The following is a 23965-nucleotide window of genomic DNA, read 5'->3' as shown; positions in this document are numbered from 1 at the left end:
GTCTGCAATGAAATACAAGTCAAAGTAATTTTAGAAATCACTTATTTTTTATTTTATTTGCACATTCCATACTGTCCCAACTTTTTCTGATTTGGGGTTGTAAACTGAAATCCATTCAGATTTGATAACAAGAATGTTGGTTAACCCATCGCTCTTGAGGATTATGGGTAGTGAAGTTCTTTACTGGGAATTTGTCAATTACACTCTTTTTTTTAATTATTATTTTTTATTGAAGCTGGAGCACATATGAAATCTGTCTTGAAAAGTGTATTCAATATTGCAAAATCAATTGCTCCATGGAGAAAATGAGCAGGCTCTTACTTCCAGAAATTTCCCGCTGCGCTCTATTGATCTGCATCAATCTACATAAAGTTTCTCCATTTTCCATCCTCCTCTTTTCACTCTCGTTCTCACCCAGACCAACGGACTCCCATTTCTGACCTCAGTCTTGCTTTCTTATGTTTGTAATTTCACCTCTTTACAAGCACAACAAGACCAAAACAACATTTGGTCTCCAGATTTACCTCCCTCACGAGTCTCTCATCCACAGCCTCTCCAACCCGTGGCTGGCCAGCGTCAGAGCGCCTCCTTGATTATCTCGTCCATGCTTGAACACCACTGAAAAAAAAGAGCAACCGAGAAACGCTTGAGAAATTGGAGCGAAGACGATTACTCAACCGACAAGCAGTTGCGCATGGAAAGGGATATCCTTTCACAGGTCAGTGCTTTAAAGCTGGCAAAATCTGCTGTGTTATTAAATCTCATTTAAGAACAGACACCACAATCAGAAAGCATCTGATAGTAATAAAGCAGCAGTGGAAAAAAGCTGAACGTGTTTGAGACTGAGATAATAAGAACATCTTGTGCTTTACGAACAGAAAACTGACCCGCTCCGTGAGGAAAAGTATCCTAATCAACGACCGTAAGTTGAAAATAATAAGAATAATATTTAACCACTCGTTCTCTGTGTGAAATGTGCTGAAGTTGTATTTACTTTGGAATAATTCACACACTCTCGTTATGCAGTCCTTTTTTTATTCCATCGGTCTATCAGATACGCTGTGATGTTTTCATTTTTAATGCTGAAAGGAAGGTGTTTAAAGAAACCGTAGCCTGTTTAGTTTCATATTTATGTTTAAATAATAGTAGCCCCGCACATTATATAATTTATTATTATTATTCATTATTTTAATTAGGGATGCACCAATATTCGGCCACCAACAATTTTTGTTCAAAAAATGGCCCAAAAGTGCATTCTCGGTGCATTCTTGGCCGAAAGACTTTCATCACCGAAACAATACGGTCGAAATGTTGTGATGACGCAAACAGAAACCACGACCTGCACATGCTTGTCTAAAGCTATGCTTCATCTCACATCTGATGACATCTATAATATGGGTAACTTGAAAATAATCCTTTGTTAATGTTTCTGTCGATGGATACACATACTGGCGCCTCAGTTATACAGCAAAAGCGATAAATATAGAAAAACGTGGGCAAAACGGTCTCTCTATGTAAACTTTTTTCAAATCTAATCTGCTCGCGAGTGTCGTCTAGCAACTCTCAATACCCTTCTGAGCCTAACTCTTGACGGTCCAATCACATCGTGTATAGAGTCGGTGGGCGGGGCCATAATGACGACGCAAGTTGTGTTTGCGTGCTTCTAGTTAACAGAAACTGGCTAACGGCGGTCTTTCGAATCAGCTTTGACCGCGACTCTGGAAGACTTGGAGTTAAGCTTTTCTCTGAGAAAAGAACAAAGAGCGGCACTGAAGTCATTCTTAAGAAGGGAAGATGTGTTCGGAGTTTAGCCGACCGGATAAGGCGAATGTTCAATCTGTCAACTAGCTCTGTCTCACCTTCGTTGCTCTGGTTGGTGTAGCGCTATCCTATCGCGTGCAGAGGGAGTTTGAAAGACAACCGTTTATCCGCCCCTCGGATTGAGCTGTCAATGGTGAGTTTCCAGACCAAACATCTTGATGTGGCTCTTGCTTGTCAGGCTACCAGAAGACGCGAATGAGAAGATCTGTCTCTGTGCAATCATCCGAAAGCGCACACACGTCTCACAGCGAATATTGAGTTATCTTTCAAGTCTTGCGTTTGAACGGACAAACTCACACAAAAAGTATGTCAACATGTCCATCTTGGCTCTGATGAATATCTAGTAATAGTGTCATCTAATTTTTTTAGCCTTCAGAACAGCTTAAAATGCACATATGTAGATCATAGAAATCAAAACTGTCTCGCCCTGAACCCCCCTGAGCTGTGAATACACACACACACACACACACACACACACACACACACACACACACACACACACACACACACACACACACACACACACACACAGCTTCATCTTTTCTGTTGGTGCACAATGGAAATGATATGCTTGACAATTCTGTACAGACGACGTGGGGCCATAGACACTTCTGGATTGCATTATTTCTTCAAATATCAAAAACACTTTCCTCAAAGTAATGGTTTATCGGTGAACCAGATGCAACAGAATATCCCTTTACATTCTTCTCAAAATATTTAGGAAGATATTTCATGCTTGGTGTTGTGTTCATCCTTCCCCAGTCTTCTGTCAGCCACATGTCAGGCTTTTGGATCATGTCTCATTTTGTAAGTCAGAAGCAGATGACCTTTTTCTCACCCTCTCTCACTGGACTGAAAGGACCCCCAACTCTCCTTTTCACTGACTGATGGATGAATTGGGACTGGCATCCACCCCCTGCCCAGATGGGCGATGTCCTGTTAGAAGGTTTGGGAGGGGGGTTGTACACGTAAGGCGAAACTGAACCGGGGGAAACGACTGATTGTCACTCATCCCGAACTCCCTCTTACCTGTCAGTCATTATGACTAATGAGAATTGCATCATCAGGCGTCTTAAGGGAAACAATCCTTGGGGGTGCCACGGATTCACATGCATATGCATGTGTTTGGATATGTGCTCGCCTGTGTGGGTTTGTGTACTTAAAGCAATAGTTCACCCAAAAAATATCATTCTGTCATCATTTGTTGTTCCATACTTGTAAGTTCTTTCTTCTGCTGCACACATCAATTTTTGAAAAAAATCAATAAAAAAATACTATGGAAGTCAATGGGGCCAATTAAGAAAAATATGGGTTAACCATGTTCTTCAAAATATCTTGTTTTGTCTTCAGAAGCCCAACAATCATTGCATATCCTTTGCTTTGTATAATAATAACATGTTTTGTTGAAATAAAGTGCGTTCAGAGGCACGTAAAGGGAACTGTAGTGTTCAGAGTTGTTTGTAAACTCAGGAATAAGCACTGGTTGGCCACTCTAGAGATGAGCTACGGGTTAGTTTTTGGTTGGCCAGTTCATTGTCCAGAAGACCTGTGTTCACAGAGTTTGGTAATCCATATTGTGCAGCAACCAAAAGAAGAACGTCACTGTGTTACTGGAACATTATTAAAACACATCAGGAACCACTGACGGTGAACACCCTTCACATGCTCTCACTCATAACTGCTACTGAATATCTGAACAAAAGCAATAATCAAATACACGTTGACAGTTCTTCTTCCGTCTGTCCTCGAAAATGTAATCAACTATTGTATCAATAATAAATAAATGAATTATTTAAGCAAATTCTTTCAACTTAAATTCAAAATAACACAATTTCATGCATAAAGGCTTGTTTATACTTTCGCCTGGCTCCGCTGCGAGCCTCCGCTGACTGCGCGCACTCCTCCCCAAACGGACGAGACGTTTATACTTGACGCACCGTTGTGCTATTCTTTGAAACGACAGAGGGCGACTTGGAGTAATTGTTCTATAAACCAACGAGAAAAAGCGTCGAGAAGTAGTGGGCTAATGTACACAGGTGATGATATTTATTTTAGTACACTTCACCAAAAACCACACTACAAAAGAATCGTGTAAAACTCAGTAAACCTTTGCTTGATATTATTACTTGTGACATGAGAACAAAATATGCACTAAATTAACAATCTCTTAAATATTTCCTAATTTCACTAAATTTTAGTGTCGTGATTTATTTATTTATTTGGTTAAACATGGATCTTTATTTAAAATGGCTTATTTCTGCTTTTGTAGGCTCATTCAGTAAATATAAACACCTCATTTGTATGTGCAAACTGGGTGCTGGTGTGATGAGACTTCATGCTCGATTCGCAGAGAACTCGTTCATCTTCGGATACGGAGCTGCGCGCGGAGTTACAAAAAATGCGCTGCACACCGCCAGGCGAAACGGGGTCTTGCGGACCCATCGCGCACTACCGCCCCCTCCGTGTCGACGTCCTTTTTGTCGCACGCACCCTCACGCTCATGCGGACGCGTCGAGTATAAACAAGGCAACCCTTTTAATTTAGCTCAAAATATCTTGAAGTGACTCTGCCAACAAATTGTTTTTATTATATATATATATTTTTTTATTATATATTTTTTATTATTATATATATATATATATATATATATATATATATATATATATATATATAAATATAAAATGGTATTTCATGACTCTTTCCAAAAGCCTTACAGCTCTATCTGGAGCAAATGAGCTGTTCCGCTGAGTCCTAAAGGCAGTTTCTCTTCAGTATGCATTCATGTACACATGGACATTATACAATATTTTTTGCGTAAAGTTTTAGCAATTTTAGTTTTATTTTAATTTTAATTTTGAGCATTTTAAGGTTTTGTACGTGTACTGAAGCTAAGATATTTGATTGTAGGGGGGTCAAATTGACTCGTGAGGGAAGGATTTGTTACTTTTTAAAATTTCAACCAAAAAAGTCCTTGAATCCAGTAATTTATTGAAGTGTGTGTGTGTGTGTGTGTGTGTGTGTGTGTGTGTGTGTGTGTGTGTGTGTGTGTGTGTGTGTGTGTGTGTGTGTGTGTGTGTGTGTGTGTGTGTGTGTGTGTGTGTGTGTGTGTGTGTGTGTGTGCGCGGGCTACTAGTTATCCATCTATATTGCAACTAGTATGAACATGATGGACATAGTGAAGACCTGGCAAACAGACTGCTGTGAGACTCAGCAAGACTCTTTCTCTCACTCATGCACATATGCACATACATCTGTTCCACATTAACACATTAAATGCCTCAAAGGTGTTTGAAAACACTGTGGTGATCAATTTCATCTTGAAATAATCTGTGGTTTCGATTGTGCCAAATGCTAATTTATAGTGTGTATATGCAACATAGAGATTTACTTTGGATACTATGACGATGACATGTCAGAGAGTCCTTTAGCATCTACAGGTTAGAAAGTCTCGAGTCTCACAGATGCGTCTTGAATGTAAACTCATACACTGTGTGAATGTCCTTACAGATTGTTTCACACATCATAGTTTGACAGGTAGTGTTCCCTGAGGACTCTTTGACACCATTTGTCAAATGTCAGATTCTAGTATGAGTTATGAAGGCCACCTAAAGCTATGTGACATTCAGTGTGTATGGTTGCTATAGTGAGTTGGAAGAACAATGCAAATGGACGACAGCGATCTGTCATGGGGGTTAACGTAAAGGACCAGAAAGAGGATCTGAAGATTTCACACCCATCATGAGTAATAAGAAAGAACGTGCTCTGAGTGCTCATTAATCAAAATCACATCTCACTGATCTCTGTCAATTCATCAGTCCAACCGTCCATTCGGCATCCATCAAACTCAACTTCTCCCTTATGTGTTGCACTGTCTACAACTAGTTATTGAATTTGACAGAATATTAGGCACAATGCAGTATCACCTCCCACTGATCTCACATTCATCATTGTCAGCTTTGCTAAACGCACACGCTTGTCAATGATGTGATAGTGGAACTCCTACATGCCAAGAAAAAAAAACATTTGGATGAAATGAGTGACAATTTCACATGTCAGAAGAAATTACAAGACAGACCTCTAAGCGCCAGCAGAAAATGTTCCTATATGTGTGTGTTTGTGGAATGGTGTTTCACGTGATGAATGAGGAGTTGATCCATCAGGGCCCCAGACAGTCCAGACAGGCCCACATGCTGAGACCCACATTCTCACTGACCACCCTCAGAGAGGCGGGCCGCAGTATTGACAGGAAATGACCTCAGCAGCTACCCTCTCAATTATGGTCTTATCCATCATAATTGGTTTTTATAGCATGGCATCAACACTCCAGACATAACAACAGATGCACTTTAGTCAGATCAGCTAATGTCCTCAAAACAGATGGTTTAAGATGTGCAGCATTTATCCTTTTTGATAGACTATTAAAGTAAAATTGTTAATACTTAAAATATTAAAACCATTCTTTAAAGGCCCACTGAAATCTAAATTTAAGTTGTTTAGCTTTTAGTATGACTGTGTTAGCCTTAAAGTTATGAATATGCTGGTGTGTTCCAAAACAATGACAAAATTAGCATTTAGGAGATATAAGCATTCAAAACGTACAGTCTCTCACTTCAGTTAAAACAAATCTCAGATTTTGACGACATCATCGCAGACTTCACCTTCTCATCAACTCTTCTGTCCAATCAAATACTCTCTAGAATCTAAAGCCCCGCCCCCTACGCTGCTGAAGCTGCGGCTGAAATCAGTCAGTTGTTCACACATTTACTAATTTCTACATGGTGAAAGGCACATAGCACACTATATATGCGATAGGAAACGGTTCAGTGTAAATATGCTTTCAGTCGAGGCGAATGAAGTCTATTTTCACGTAGTTTCACGCACCGCAGCAGTCCACACACACACACACACACACACACACCATCGGCTCTGGTCTAAAGTTAGACTACAGACACGAAAGCGCAGTGCTTCTGGATCATATGCGCGAGTCGGCGCAGACAACAAAACATATCGGACCCATTTGACTTCTGCACAGAGTAATACATTTCAAAGCGATATGGAGGAGATTATGATGATAAACGGTTAGAGGAAACTGGCCTCACCAAACAGAAAGGTCCGCTCTAGTCATTAAACTGTGTATTAACGAAACGCTATTGGCTGTTTCAAAAAAGGGGAGGAGCCGCTAAAACTGGAGCCATTTCAGGGAAAATCACGTCAACACATTGAATAATGTGGCGCGTTTCAAAGCACTTCAGTGGGCCTTTAAGAGCATGCATGTTTTCTGATACCCCTGTAGTCCATAATTGCATCCCTAAAGTTAAAACTCCTGTGAATTCGTTTTTCATGCCTTAGAATAGCTTGACTGTAACTCCACACCCTTGCCTCATTTAGTATACGCGGATCAATGAATATGCAAATTATCCCCGCCTCCACTCACTCACACCGGCTCAGAGATCCACTCGGCCAGCTTTACTGTAGTAAACGCTGCACAATGGTATCGCTCTTTACAACTTCGGACACATAACGGTAATTAACATGATTAGCCTTTGGCTTGACTTTGTTATCAAACCGCTAATTAATGTGTTGCTAATCTTCCCATGTTCCCGTTCACCATCTCAGTCGGCAATCTTAAAATCAGCCTCCTTAGAAACAATCTGAACATCATAGAACGTCAGTGGAGAAAGGAATATAGTTCATCACAACATCATAATATAATTCACCCGCTACATTGGATACAAGATCGTTTGTGACATAAGAAAACCCAATGATTTTAAAGCGTGTTTCTGAGACTGTCTTTGGTTCACTGCAGTTTTAAGGATATATTACTCAGCAATGGTGTGACTTATGAATTTGCACATGGTTTGTTTGGAAGCATATTAAAAACACTGCATAGACATACAAACAACATTAAAAACATTTTGAGTGTGTGTGTTTGTGTGTGTGTTTTTTTAAAAATGTAGGCTACCTCTTGGTTAACAGGCCTTTTCTTCTCTCTCAGCCTAAAACACACAGATAATCTAGCCGAACAATCAGTGAGATGGTCAGAAAACAATTGGAAAACCATTAGAGGGGAAATGAGGTCAATACCCTGGAGTTTTTTCTATCATAATGATGATGGCAATATGATTATGGTGTGTGGTGGTTTGTAGCTTAATATTGAGTCCGGATGACAGTATATTCAGTTCAGTCAAGCGTGATCACTCCCATCTGCTAGTATGTGATTACTGCTTTACGCTGTGCCCTGACGCTTCCACATTATCTCATTTTTAAAACTGCACCCCAAATCTCTCACACACCTGTAATTGTTGCAGAATATATGCCTTGTTTGAATATTGTACTGTAACTTTAGGAGTTGGATTTCTGCATACTCCACTTCCTGCCATTGTACAATCATATTGCTGTTCTCTTGTCACTTTCTTCATAAACTCTTGAGCAGCGTCTTTGTTCATAAGCGGGCCGCCTCCAGCACTCCTGCGGGGATTACTGCGGGAAACTACCGGGAGCGAACACTGATCGTTTCCTCCATTCTCCAAGAATTCCATTCACATCCAATTGAGTCAGGTTTAGAAACCATCACAGGCCATGTAGGATATGTGTACCCCCAACTCCATCACTTCTTCAAAAATGCCCCAGTGCAGGAGACGTCATGCCAGCCAACATCCAACTGATCACTTCCATATGCGTTTGTGTTGCGTTCGGGTTGGACCCAGACGTGCCCCTTTCCTTCTGACTTGCGCTCATGGATACTTACACACACACACACACACACACACACACACACACACACACACACACACACACACACACACACACACACCTCATCCCCCTTTCACCAGATGCCAATGGAAATAAGAGGACTCCCTCTGCACTTCATACTCTCTCCTCCTACGGATGAAGGCTATTTAGGAGAGCCCCAACAGTTGAGGGCTGCCTTGTGGCTGAGGTCATTATCGTGGATGTTTTGTTTCCATTATTGAGATTATCAAGTATGTACAGTGGATATTAACCAAAAGAAACTTTATCCGCCACCTCAGCCCTAGGTCTTAATCCAAGACGGTCTTTCCCAGGACAAAACGCCAATATTCCCTGTGCAAACAAATGGAGAGGCCTTCGCCTGCTTCTGCTCAAGCTCCCCATGACGGCAAATAATCACCACCATACACCTCACCCTTAATCAAAACACCCCTACAGACTGACAATGGTAGATCCCTGCTTGCTTAGAGGACACCCCACTACTCTCCAGGCTTTGAGAGAAAGGTTAACAGTGGGGGGAGCACGACTGAGGATTATCAAAGGAGACTGAGAATATGCCATGTGTTGGTTTTAAGAAGGATTGGCCGCTTGTCTGTATTGAGAAACCACGGCAAACCCTCCTGATGATTCCAGGATTCTTTTACATTCAGATAGAGATTGAGGACATGGAAACAAAGACGCATATCCTCCAGGCCACCAAATCCACCTGTAATTATGAAGGTTTGTATAAAGAAAATCCCCACCCAACAGTTCATTCTTTTCTCAGGCGTATCTGCACAGCAGCACCTCTTTTGGCCTCTTGATTTCACTCTTATGCAGCAGACATAAATTTCAAGGTTTATCACTGTCAGATTATGATTACGAGGAAACCTTGGGAAGCAGCCACCACCACAGCCTTTCATCTAACCATTTGACCAAGTTGTGCCTGAGTTATATTCTGACTGAGAATAGCAGGGAAAAGACCCTTTTATTTTGAGCTCTTGCGTCAGCAGTCGCAAAGTACCCTGGCATGATTTGTGAAGCTTTGCCTGGAAATAACCGAAGACATTTCTGGCTCGCAAATGGCTGAGATTACCTTTAGAGTCTAAAATTATGCTGGTGCACACCCAATGCTTATCAAACTGAAGTATACAAACTGTGTAAATTCATAAAGTCAACTGTGCTCCAATAAAAATGACTGACCTGGATTGTGCCCTCCTAATGAATCATCTCAGTTTTGGAGGAACCTCACATCATGTGGAGACTTCATACGATGGAGATCTTTCAAATTGGCTCAGAGTATCAGAGGTGAAAGCCAGTCACTTGTTACGGTCCTTAATACCAGACCTTCACCACAGTTCAGTGGTCTGGCAATCGCCTCCATATTGAGGAATCAACTCATCTGGACTTACTCTGCATACAGTGATACAACATCTTTGAATCCAGTGGGGGATAAGGTTTCACAGAGCTCATTTGCAAGAGAGGTTCCGCTGCCAAGAGAGAAAGTAGTTGAGTCGGATGCTGAAGCCAACAATGATTTTAATAGGAAACATCCGCATATGCCAGCCGTTCACCAACATTACACTAATTGCCCTGTTTTGAAATCATTGTCTTGAGCAATAGTGCGATTAGGAAGGTAGAGAAAGAGAGTGCGGAAGCTTGTGCAGAATCACAAATGTGAATTCTTAGTTCGGGGAGGGCTGCTGTGTTTCCGAAGCATGCAGGATGATGTGGGAGAGAAATAAACTGACTGGAGGGCTGGTGAAAGAAGCAAAGGGTAGCAAAGTTAGAGAGAGTTGATGAAGAGCTTGTAGATAAAGAAAAGCCAAGTGTACACTTGGGTCGGTTAGTGTACCTTAGTGGCTTTGGATGTTCTGTACAACCCAGTCCGCACTCCCCAGCCAGATTCCAAGTCCTCTAAATCAGTCGGCGGTTTTGGGATCTCACATCATTACCATTTTGAACAGCCTATAAAAGAATTTGAAATGGATGTCTTGAGAATAATAAAGAGCAAAGGGAAACAAATGCCATCAAGGAAAAAAAGCTGTGAAGGAGTCCAACATATAAAAGCCCTTTTACATGAAGACGTGAAAAAGATGTGAAGACTAGGCTGGAAAGAGACTTGTGAGCAAACACAAGGTTAAAACCCCAAAAACCATCATCTCAGATGATGTTATTCTCCAGTGTCCTCTCACCTTGTGAAGTTTCATGGTCCAGAAATGGCGCATTGACGTTCTGTAGTGCTGAAGCCGGAATCTGGGGCTCTGTTATCCATGAATCCAACCAGAGTCCTCACTTCTCCCCAGGTGTGTGGCAGAAGAACTGAGGGTTTTGGGCTCGTCATATGGTTCTATTTGCCATTAGCATTGGACTGCAGCCCTGACACTTACTCTCTGATCTGCAGTTGATCCAGATCCAAAGGCCGTAGGGGCTTAAGAGCAGAATATGGGCTCTGCCTGGTAATAAGTTTGATGGTGTGGGGGGTCCACTATAACAGTTCTTCCTTACCTGCAAGCTCCTCATAATAAAGGTGCAAATGAGGAAAAGTTGCAGATCACCATGCAAATATCCATGTCATATGGAAGCACACACTATTTTTCCTTGGTACTATCACCTGATCTTCTCTGAAATAGCATCTTTCCTAATAAGAACCTCTCGTTCCCTGTACAACGGCGTAACTCGCTGCTTAACTACCATAGTACGATGCATCGTTGAAGAAATATTAGCTAATTTAGCTAGTCACGACTGTTTCCCGAAACTGTACTATCTCATTGGTTAATGATGCCACGCAGGTGATGGAGTAATAACTTCTTGAATCTGTTTAAAATTGAATTAATGGATTAGTTCACTTTAAAATGAAAATTATCCCATGACTTTCTTTTTTTCTGATGAAACCAATAAGAGCTATATTAATAAATATCCTGATGTTTCCAAGCTTCATAATGGTGGGGTCCATTGAGTTTGAAGCTCAGAAAAGTGCATCCATCCATCATAAACATATACACAGTTTTTTTTTTTTTTTAAGTTGACGGTGGTCTGGTGGAAGTTAGATATTTTGTAGCCATGTGGAATACATTTATGATGGATGTTATGGATGGACGCACTGTTTTGAGCTTCAAACCCAAGAGCCTCACTCACTGCAATTATAAAGCTTGGAAGCATCAGGATATTTATTAATATAACTTTGATTGTGTTCATCAGAAAGAAGATTTTCATATACACCTAGGATGGCTTGAGGGTGAGTAAATCATTCACTGATGCTCATTTGAAAGTAAACTTATCCTTAAAAATACGCACATGGCATCTGAGGACTAATTCTAATTTTTTTCTCAGTTATTTTGCTTTATTTCCAGATTTAATCAGAGGCTGATTCCTACACTGTAAAAAAAAATGTTGTTTTATGTTGGTTAAGCTTAAAAAAGTAAGTAACCTGGTTGCCTTAAAATTTTGAGTTATTGAAATTAAAAGTTTGAGTTGATGCAGTGAAGGAAATTTGTTTAATAAATAAAAACTCAAGATATTATTGTATCTGAACCACATCAAAAAATGGATAAATCATGAAAATAGCACTATTTGGCATGTTTTACTGCATCATCAGAAATAAAACACTTTTAATAATAACACAAAATCTTTTAATAATATTTTAATAAAGGATGTCGAATCTCAAAAATGTTTCATTGTATTAACTTAAAATTTTAATTTCAATAAACTTAATTTTAATTTTACTTGATGGCAACCAGGTAACTTTTTTTTCAAAATAATTGTTTACAGTGTACGTACAAGAGCAGGTACGCACATGCTCACTCTTCAAAAAAGTTGCTTTAGATCTCTTGACAAACTTAAAGATGTAAATGACATTTCTATACATTCGAAAATCGAAATAAATGATTGTACTGAATGTCAGCTTGATAAAGATTTATTAAATCCACATTATGCAAAAAATAATCTATGATTCTAAATACAGGTCGTCGTTCCAACTTGCACAACTTTGCAATGCTGTTTGTGAATGTTTGTTGGAACTATGGTTTCAAACTCGTTTGCTAATAACGACAGAACTTGCAACCATAGTTGGCTAACGAAGCTTTCGGGAAACGCAGCCCAGATCAGTTTTGTGAATGGGTTGAAGATCTGACTTAAAAGAGCAATTCGTTTACAAAACCGGACATCAGTAAAAGGCATGGTGTGCACAAAGACCGAGCAACACTAGGAGAAAAGAAAGAAAATGTGAATTACCTCAGATTGCAATACAACGGCAAATGTCTAAATATCAGAGTTCTTGGAGTGTTTAGGGTTAAAGGGCAGTTCCCAGAGGGCTGGGGCTGATAAAGCCATCTGACAGCATCTTGGATGAGGGAAGTACATCTGCTTCACATTTCCACCATGTCAGAACCCATACTATCTTTGCTTTGGCTTGTTTGCAACTCATTGGCTCAATCATATTTCTATTGTTGTAATGACATTTAATGGCATGTAACTACATCTGTACTAATGCTTTGACTTTATAGTAGTGTCATCAGTTCTTCTAGTAAGACCACCATTCATTTGAAGCTAATAAAACAGCATGAATACGATACACTTGAGGTCTACCATCTAAAATACAGATAATTAGGCTAAGGTCTGAACACCCTGCATGCCTTTCAGGATGATTCATCATTCAACGTACAACTCTATTGTGAGAAGGATTTTTTGGCTCCCGTCTTGTGCTGAATGTTTTGTATCTTAAAAGGCACTTAACAGTAGTGAATGTATTGACAAACTGACCAGTAGTTAGGCAGTTTTGCTATTTCCTCATGTCCTCTAAGCGCCAGGCTCTTCTGTGCGTAATTGCTAAAATAGAACTGACTGCCCCTTGCTGCTGTTGTGCGTCAGACTGCCTCTGCAACCTCAATGGTTTTGGACGCTGTTGGCTCAGCCCATATGGAGCCACTTCACACAAGTTTTAGCCTAAGCCAGATCTATGCTCAGAAGACACAGCACCGCCCCAGCCACAGACAGCAACTGAGTCGGCGTCCTAGTAATGGTCTGCTGGCTACCGCCACACCATTGCCAAGAAGTCATTGTAAAGCTCTCCATCTCAGACCATGTTTAGGATCCTTTATTAATTATTTCCAAACTCTTGGGAGATTTCCTGTTGTGGCGATAGCAATTGGGGTTAACAGAGCAGTTGGGACAGGCTTGTTTGAAACATTAACTATTGCAGTTTCTCAGCTCAGTCACATTTGTGAATGTGCAAAGTCACGTCTTAAAAATAGAGCAATGATGTCATTGCACTTTACTGAACAACTCTGAGGCACTCCCTAATGTGTCGTTTATTTCTGTGAAGTTCTTTGCCTTAAGAGGAAATACTATGAAAATTATTAACAGGCACTTTTGTATGAACACATTAATTTGCAACAAATTTGTATGCACACTCTGATAAGCACAAGTATAAAATCGTCCAACTGCACTGCATAGTAAACAAATTCCTACTTCCTGTTCACCTGAGCTTCAAAAATGTGCACAACTTTAAAAGGATAGTTCACACAAAAATTACAATTGTATCACTTAGCCTCACGTTGTTCTAAACCTATATGTGTTTCTTTCTTCTGTTGGTCACAAAAGAAGATATTTTAAAGATTGTTGGTTAGCTATTGAACCATCTGTGTGTGTGTGCGTGTGTGGGGGGGGTACTATGGAAGTCAATGGGGTCTGTCAACTGTTTGGTTGCTGACATTTTTTTAAATATCTTCCTTTGTGTTCAACAGAAGAAAGAAATTCATACAGTTTCGGAACAACTTGAGGATGAATAAATGACAGAAATTGTATTTATTGTATTTTAATGAATGTTGCCAATCAAACAGTTGATGGTAGCCATTGACTTCCATAGTAGAGGAAAAATACTATGGAAGTCAATAGGCCAACTGGCAGTTAGCATCACATTGGTTCCCTTGAGAAAAATCCAATAGGAAAGAGTGCATTTAGGCCACTCCCACACCGGAAGGGGGGGGGGGGGGGGGGGGGGGGGCATGTCACGCTCTCTCTCAGTTTTGCCTATATCCACTTTTGTGTCCTTAAATACTCGTTTTTGGGTCAAGCAAACTTCTGGGTGTTTTAGCTTGTTTGCTTTACACCTTGTCACATATTAATTTTTAGACATTGTTCTGTTTTTTGTTATAAGTCTGACATTACAAGAAGGCCACTTAATGCAATTCAGAGTCAATGGAGACGGTTTGATTGTGAGCGTGGTTTTCAGATTATATATATATATATATATATATATATATATTTTTTTTTTTTTTTTCTTTTTTTTTGGTTTTCAGATTATGACGTGTGTCGCTCTGTCTGGATCTTCCCATAGGCTTTATGATTATCGCAAAAGAACATATACACAGTCAATCAGTCAAAACATAATTTATTTTTATAATAATTTAAAATTTATTTAATAGTGGCAACAGAGGGGGAAGATCTAATATTAAAAGGGAGACTGTTCCTGAGTCGAAGAGCCGCCACAGAAAAAGCCCATTTACCTTTATTTTTATAACGTGAGCGGGGAATCGAAAGAAGAAATTGGTTAGAAGAGCGTAGTGATTTTGAGGCATTGGGCATGGCAAGAAGATCACTAATATACTGCGAGACACGTGGTCTGCTTTCAAGACACGTAACAGCTTTAAAAAAAAAAATCACGAGTGGGTTAATACGAATGTATTTTATGTCGTAGAATAAAACGTGAAAGCGTCTTGAGCTTGTGTTCACCACAGATTTTTTTTTTAGCCATTTAACCAAAATCCCATTAAAAACCCCTTGACTTTGGGACGAGGGAACCAGAAGTGCTAAAATGCTAACTCGCATCCATGTTTTGGCCTACAACATGGACAACCACTCTATGGCTACTGTCTTCCACATGTTTTCTTTTGTGTTCAACAGAAGAAAGAAACTCATACAGGTTTTGAAAAACATGAGGGTTTCATTTTTGGGTGAACTATCCCTTTAAGTCCTGCCTGTACAAATAACCAATATTCATCAATACGTTTTTCCGTCCTCCGTGTTTACGGCTCTAGCATGTAGCAGTGCGGTGTATGGCAAGCCTGTTGGCTGAATCCAATGTCTTGGCCACTGTCTCTGTTTTTATAGGCTGATTAAGTCATGCTTTTGTTTCCAGGGTCACCAAGACATTTCCCATAATCCCAACACGAGGCTTAGCTAACGAGGTAACGACGGAAACACTCTGACGCGTACGCTTAGCGCGCCTCCAGACCGAGCACAGGTCCGTTGTGCAAGAATGAGGCAAATCCAGCTCTCTCGGGATGTGTCCTCGCCACTTTGGTCTCTGCAGTGTGTTTAAGGAGGCATGTGTGTCCACTCAAGTGGAGAGCGTCGTAAAACATGGCTGAAATGGTGTAAGAACAGTGGAAACCATCGGCGTCCCTTACCAATAGCTAACCCAACGTGCTCCATTCCAAAAAAACGGGTTCCATATTTCAGCAAAACATCTAATTTCATGGGTGGGTGGGAAGGGTGTGTGTGTGTGTGTGTGTGTGTATGTGTGCACATGGCAGTTTAGATGCATTATCTGTCATATTTTCCTCTCTTGGAGAAAACAACTCTATTTGTGCGACGAAGCAAGAGCAAAGTGTACCTTTTCTTCAGGAGTGTGTGTGGTGTGACGCTCCACAAACCACACAGTTGTCATCACTTCCTGGCACTTCACATAGAGCTCTTCCAAGCCCACTTTCCCAACACGCCTCGTCCAATGCTCGCCGCTGCCCTTGATCGAACGCAAAAACCATTATGGCCAGGGTTTGGCGTAAAGGCTTTAGAATAGGGAGGCTTGGGAAACGGCAAATCAAATCAGCCTGGCAGCGAGCGCTCTGCCACTTCCCATACAGCGAGCCTTCGCCCACTCACCCGACACATACCCAGTCAAAACAGTGAGCTCAAAGCTTGGGACTCCCTCAGAAGTGTCAGGCTTGTCCACTGGGCTCAAGCAGCAGAACTGAAACCCAGAGCATGGCCAGGGCCCGGCCCACTCTTTCCATTGCCACCGCTCAACGCAGAGGATGTTAAAAACAAGTTGATCACTGGAGAAAACAAACTGCACAGAGACGCATTGTTCACAGGCCCGCTCTGTCATGAAGGAAAGGTCTGGGAAATAGGAGCTGTCTCCATTGAGCTTCCACTGTTAGCGCAAGGCCAGATTCCACAGCATTGATAACATCGTTGATTAGGAGAACCTGAGGAAAAACAAGCGCTCATTATTCTAACTAGGCAGCTTTCCTATTATTTGTTCAAGCTGATGATGCACTTTCTGCAACAAAACGCTAACACATCCTCATGCTGGTTCGACTAATTTGTCGACTCAGTGTTTAAAACAATTCAAATGATACATAAAAAACATTTCCAGGTGTTTTTTATAAATCAATTATATCAAGTGAACACACTGTATGGGTTCCTACAATGCAACACACTGATTAAAGTTGAACAATCCCTAAATTTGCTGCCAGCTGTAATTTGCAGGCCAGAGACCAATTACTATAGTTTGCAGATCTGTTCACATGACTACTGCATTAGTTCTACCTCTGCTCTTTAATAAAATATGTACAGTACACGACGCATCTGATTTTTATAATATATGGGATTGGGAATATATCACTCAAATGCATTTTCCTCTCATGCACTAAATGCTGTAGTATATCAGGAGGATAGATATACACACCCAAACATTCATATGCAACCGCATAATTCATATAATATACATTACATATAACGTAAGGCAAATTTGTGGTGAGCTGTATCACATGTAACTCAGACGCCGGTGGCTTCATTTGCCATAATAAGCTTTGCTTATATATTTTTTTCCTCCTCTTACTCTATTATTACCAAATGATGCCAATTATTCCCCTCCCAAAAATGACAACCATTGTGACCACTACTGCGCAAATCCCGAGCAAATTCTTTACACCACTTGCTTGATTTGGTTTGATCTCCAGTTTTTTGACATTTTACTAAACCATTGGTTTGCATATGGATTTTTCACAGAGGTCTCGTGGAAATCCCCCTTCTGTCTGTCTGGGTGTATTGATGATTGAGTATCATGGCGGCCAGTGGGAAATTCAAATGTCGATGTATGTACGTGTGTGTGTGTGGGTGGATGGCAGTGCAGATGGATACATTTTGCATGTTCCCCTTTTCCCATGCAATTTTCCCCATGTTTCTCATGTGGGCACAAAATGCAGTGCCAGACTGTGTTTCTTAGTCCTACACTCTCTCACACTTCAGTTCTCACACCTCAGAATATACTGGAAACAAAAAGCCTGACATCACAAGGCTGCAACTGAGGATGAGAAACATCCGTGTCTCGAGGCTGCTTTAGCTAATTACGGATAAAATCACCGTAAACACCCCGAAAATCTGCTACTTACCTGGGCAGTTTAAAAAAAAAAATGCAGCTAAATGTATTTGTTTATTTATTTATTTAGGTAGGACTAATTTTTATAAATAAATAAATAAATAAATAAATAAATAAATAAATAAATAAATAAATAAATAAATAAATAAATAAATAAATAAATAAATAAATAAATAAATAAATAACATGTTTGTTTGTTTGTTTTTGTGCACTTTTGTTTTGACCCAAGTAAACTGAAATAAAATAAAAAAGATTTTTTACTAATAAATTCAAAAATAATCTAATATAATAAAGTAAAGTGAAGTAAACAAATGAATTATATTAAAATAAAGTAAAGTAGTAAAGTAAAATAAATACATTTAATATATATATATATATATATATATATATATATATATATATATATATATATATATATATATATATATATATATATAAATGTTATAATATATTGAAGTAAATAAATGATTAATATAATGATTTAATAAAATCAATTAAACAAAAAGCATATATAATATAAATAATAGAGAAAAATAAATTAAAGAGCATAAAATATATAAAATATTAAAGTAAAGTAAATTAATTATAATAAAATAAAATAAAAACAACAAAAATAATATTAAAATAAAATAAAAAATAAAATAAAAATATATATTATAATATATTAAAAGTGAAGTTAATAAATGAATTATAATAAAAAAATAAAAAAATATAAATAATAAAATAAAATAAAGTATTAAATAAATACAATAAAATAAAATCATTGAAAAGCTCATGTGCTATTAATGTTTTACATTATTGTCTAATGTCAACTATTGCCTGATTTAAAATCCAACCTATATGAAATCAGACAGTACAGCTGGCAATAGTTTGCATGTCATGCTGTGGTTGTGATTGGCCAGTTTAGGGCCTGAGCTGGTTTTCAGCTTCAGTCCAGCCCTTTTGCCAAACCACACTTAGAGCCGGCAGCGCAGCTTGAGTAAGTGAGATGTGACGTCAGTCTCGGGTACACAGACCACGACTGAACAACAGCACAACACATCATGGATGGCCGTGGACTGAAGGCCAGAGATACACTTATACTTTACCTTTTATAAGGTGTATTCAGTGCTTTCGTTTTCCACAATGTAATTATCTTTATTTCTTATCTTCAATATTAATATGTGATTCATTTGCATGCAAAGCAAACAAGCACACTGTATACTGGAACATGTAAATACTGGTCCAGTCTCAGAAATGTTGTTGTGCATGCAGCGTCATTTGTTCATTACAGTTTGTAATCCAGAGTTTTCAGTCACGTGACTTTCGCGAAGCTTTGGGGGGCGAAACCGCCATCGGACTCCATTGAACTGCAGCACAAACCTGTCAGAATTCCATCACAAAACTAAAATATGTGAACAAGATGCACGTTTTAGTCACTTATGATCCATATACAGCACCTGCTGCAGTTTTAAATCACTAAAAACAGCAAGACGTTTTAAAACGCTTAATGTGAAAAACACTATACACTCTAAATAATGTTTTTTAACCCAAAATGGTGGGTTAAGACTGTTGGGTAATTTTTGTTGGTTTATTTGATCACATTTTAAACACCATTGGGAAGTTTCAAATTTCCAGTCGTTGGGTTAAACCTGCTGGGTCCCAATGCTTGGTTGATTCTACCCAGCGCTTGGTTGTTTCACGTGCTTCCCGCGTTCATTCATTTAAATTCGCTCCCAAACAGTAATTTTGAAAGGACAATGCAAAAGGCAAAGCCACTGGTTGCAGATGTTTTAAGATAAGTTCATATGTTTTCATTAATAATCATTTTAATTAGCATAATTATCGTTTTTTTCTTCTTCGCGGCAACAATTCTTAAGCTTACATGACGTTAAGACGACAAAAGTTTTACCTCAGAATCCGATGCAATGTAACGTTAACTGACTCGTGTTAGTTTAGGTAACGTCAAGCATGTGAGACGATAGATTATTACAGTTTGTGATTACATGGAACCATGATCCCCTTACGAAAATTAAAACATGGTTGTATGATATCACAAGTACCGGTACTTCGGTACCAGGTACATACTGAAATTTAAAAAATGTGACGATAGTATCTATATAGCATCGACTCACATGCAGACTGTATTCGGTCCCGCAGCTGCGTTCAGTCGCGACACGTAGGGCTCCAGACTGTAGCCGAATATAAACCAGTGTCTGTGTATATTAAATACTATTTAAATATTAAAGTTACTCTTCCATGTTTTGCGTCTCTGTGTGAATGACTGGGCACGTCATGTCATGAACAAAGACACTCAAAGGTCACGGCAACCTGTCAAAATAAAAGTTCGTTTTTAAACATTAATAAATTTACTGCATATTTTAGGTTTGTTGTTGTCATTGTTGCCAATTTTAACACATTTGTGGATTGTAACATTTGTCAAGCAATAAAAATGATTGTTTTAAAAGTCTAAAGATGCATTCTTCATTTGTGCTTTCATTATTGTCTAGTTTTACAGCTAATGCATAGGAGAAATTTTAAGAACAACCCAGCAAGAATAACCCAGAATACCAAATCCATTAATGATAAAATTGACTACATTTTGGGTTTTCTCAACAGCCCCTGCTGGGTTAAAATGCCACTGGGTTAATTTAACCCAGCATGTGTTCTGTCCAATATTTAACCAGCGCTGGGTTGCCAATTGGGTTGTTTTTAACCCAGCCATTTTTAGCGTGTAGGGTGAGTTGCACCAAAGGATTCAGTTAAGCAAAGATTAACTCTAATCTAGGATTTGTTGATACACTCTAAAAAATGCCGGGTTAAAAACAACCCAAGTTGGGTTGGAAATGGACAAACCCAGAAATTGGGATGTTTAAATGGGTCCATTTACTAGGGTTCAAACAACCCATTTTCTGGGTTTGTCCATTTCCAAACCAACTTGGGTTGTTTTTAACCCAGCATTTTTAGAGTGTATGGGTTTTATTTTAAATCGAGTTGTTACACCTCTTGATTTCAAACAGATTAATTATGCAGTAAACCCGTTATAGAGCTGATCAAGCAGACGGAGGGTGAACTGAAGACTTCTTTTATACCATTAAAGTGCTATAATGTACTTAAAAAGTGATATTAAAAGATCAAATTCAGTTTACACCTTTCTGATGATGCATACTATAAAAAGTAGATGAGCCAAGAATATGAATGCAACGTTTTCTTTATAATGGGTTTTGATGGGAAAACACCTAACGAGAAACCTGGTGTTGCATTAATATTCTGTGTTCATTTACGTTCCTTTACAAAGTGTGCAACATTAACAAGGTGTAAATTGATTTTGCATTACTTAATGCATTACTGACTACACTTTAAAAATGCTGGGTTGTTTTAACCCAATGTTAGGTCAAATATGGGCTAACACAGCGATTGGGTTGTTTTAACCCTGCAGTTGGGTTAAATATTTGCTTAAGACAACCCAATTGCTGGGTTAGTCCTTATTTGACCCAGCATTGGGTTGTTTTTTACCCAGAATTTTTTAGAGTGTACAAACCTGGTAAAAATGACTGGTGGGCAATGGAGGAGAGCCTTGTTTCGCCCTCCAGGTGGCGTTCCTATGAGTGTGTGACGACACGTGAAAACTATGGATTGATTTAAAGCCCTAATTAACCCAACACCTTTGAGCAGTAATGGGCTTTATTAAACGGGTGATAAATGCAGCGACACCTAAAATCACCATGCGTTTCCAGATCACATATGAGCATCGCATCACACTCGAGCACATTCAGCAAAGGTGTAAACACTAATGCGTTTCATTCCCGACATGCAGCACGAGTAAGTGATAACAGACCTCGCACAGCAATCATTTTCCACTACGGTTACTGCGATGGACTGTACTGTAAATCTCCCAACATCACTCGATGGATATCCCATGGATTACGCGACTGGAATACACCTACAATCTCTCGTTCCTCTCCTCAAATCCTCACTGGCGTCTCTCGCTCCGTCTCTATCCGCAGGGAAGCTTTAAAACGTCCGTTTCTTCCCTTCGCTTCTAATCTGCATTAGCATCCTTTACTGTGGAAAACGCAATTGACCAGATAGCTTCTTTTGTATCTGTCAAAATGACAAAAACGTGTTTTAAAACTTGATAAATGACGGAAATGTTCGTTTAACACGACCTCTGAAGTAATACGCAAGTGCTGTTTTCCATTTTGAATGTTAGCGCCAGATGTAAAGGAGGCCGTTGAGACGAGTTTGGAGTTTTTGACTACTAACAGAATTAACTGAGGCTTTTATTGTTGTACTTACACACACTGTGTTGCCAAGCGGTTCTTTCAGTGCTGTCAATAAACAAACTCAATTGTAACTGATTATGAACTTAAGCTCTCCACTTCTTCATACTGTCTTTTTCCCCTCTCTCTTGGACGAAGACGAGGGACAGAAGGCAGATGGAAAAGTGCCCCTTTTTAAAGTGTATTCTCCAAATTGGTTTTCTTGGACAGCGCTTCCCAGTGCATGTGTGAACATTAAACATCAGTGGCAGGCCGGCTCTGATCCGCTGGCACCGCTTGTCACTCCCGGCGCTGGCAGGCCCAAGCGTCCCAATCAGGACACGGTTCTTTTGGACCGCTCTCCTGTGCGCGGTTAACCCAACCTTCCCCGGGAAACGCGCTTCTCGCCGGACAAACTGCCAATCTCTCATGACTTTGCCTGCGCTTTCCAATGCTCTGACGCAGACATGAACGCTAAATATGCACTTCTGCTCTGACTTCCTCCGTCAAACGTCCCCGCGCTCTCAAACACAGGCCTGGATTGTTCACTGCCTAATCGCTTTAAGCAAATAAGTTTGGGTGAAGACTTAGGGTGTTTTCACACCTGAAAGTCCGCACCAAGGTCCGAACCAAAGTTTGTGTTTGGAAATTTGGTTCTTTTTGGTTTGCTTTCACACTGCAGTTATGTCAGCGCACCAAAGAACTTTACATGACGCACTGGCGTCCTGTCGTCATCATCTCTGTGGGCTGCATCTTAACATTGATTGGTTTGTTAGCGGACGTGCGTCTGACGTCAGTGTGTTGTCAATTCAGCGGCTAACTTTGACAAGAATGAATGAACAGACGCATATCGTTGGCAATACTGTTAATATTATGGCACTACTATCTGCAGCACCAACTATACTCGAGGCAAATTCACCAAATGAACGTCCTCGTTGTGCAAACATTTTATCGGCGCCGACAGGAAAGGAGGAGCTCCTAGAAGGCTTTAGCCAAACAATGTGTTTTATTTTAGTTATGTTTAAATATTATAATGTTATTTTTAAATTTCATCTAGGCTATATTGATTATGAAACGTGCACAGATGTGCAATATATGTCAAAGACATCGAGTCAGAAATAATTTTGACCACTTCATTAAGATTTCTTTTGTAGAAAGCTTTGTATTTTGTATCTTAATTTTAATAAATGTTTCATCATTTGCCTGAATTTAATAAATAAGCTTAAATAGCAGACATCCCGTGATCATTTGCGTTGCACATGAACTGGCGGTCTCATAAATAAACCGAAACTCAGCATAACGTTACTTGTCTCACAGACATTAGAAATACATTAGAAATATGCGTGAACGGAATGCTCTGCTTGTGAATATATATATATATATATATATATATATATATATATATATATATATATATATATATATTCACAAGCAGAGCACGCCGTTCACGCGAGCTGACATGACTACACAAGCGGTTCTGTTTAAAATGCTGCGCGATCACTGCTGCTCACGTGTGCTGTGAGTTTAATCTGTGTTTTTTTCACTAATCCTACACCAGAACTTCCTGTAAATGGTCTGAAAGTCCGAACTATACAGAAAATGCTTTCACACAAGAAACGAACCGAACCTTTGTTCAGTTTGGTCCGGACCGAGACTACCTCTTTTCGTCGGACCAAATTTCGTCTGTTTGGTCCGGACCGTGGTCCGAGGGAGGTTTCACACCTGTAATTTTGGTTCGTACCAAACTGAAAAGTCCGAAAATCCGGACCAAACAAGGTAGGTGTGAAAG

The 23965-nt window shown here is 39.5% G+C and overlaps 1 long non-coding RNA gene across 1 annotated transcript; it reads right to left on the bottom strand.

The window, feature by feature from the left end:
- Positions 1-9766: 9766 nt before the first annotated feature.
- Positions 9767-11315, bottom strand: LOC137056247 (uncharacterized). The gene is made up of 3 exons (XR_010900256.1): positions 10746-11315; positions 10406-10518; positions 9767-10040 (listed from the first exon to the last, which is right to left on the bottom strand). It is a non-coding gene; the product is annotated as an uncharacterized lncRNA (long non-coding RNA).
- Between the last annotated feature and the right edge of the window lie 12650 nt (positions 11316-23965).

Source organism: Pseudorasbora parva, chromosome 21, assembly GCF_024679245.1.
Source record: "Pseudorasbora parva isolate DD20220531a chromosome 21, ASM2467924v1, whole genome shotgun sequence".
NCBI lineage: Eukaryota > Metazoa > Chordata > Actinopteri > Cypriniformes > Gobionidae > Pseudorasbora > Pseudorasbora parva.
The sequence above is the reverse complement of the archived record's forward strand: the minus strand, read 5'-3'. Positions and strand labels throughout refer to the sequence as shown.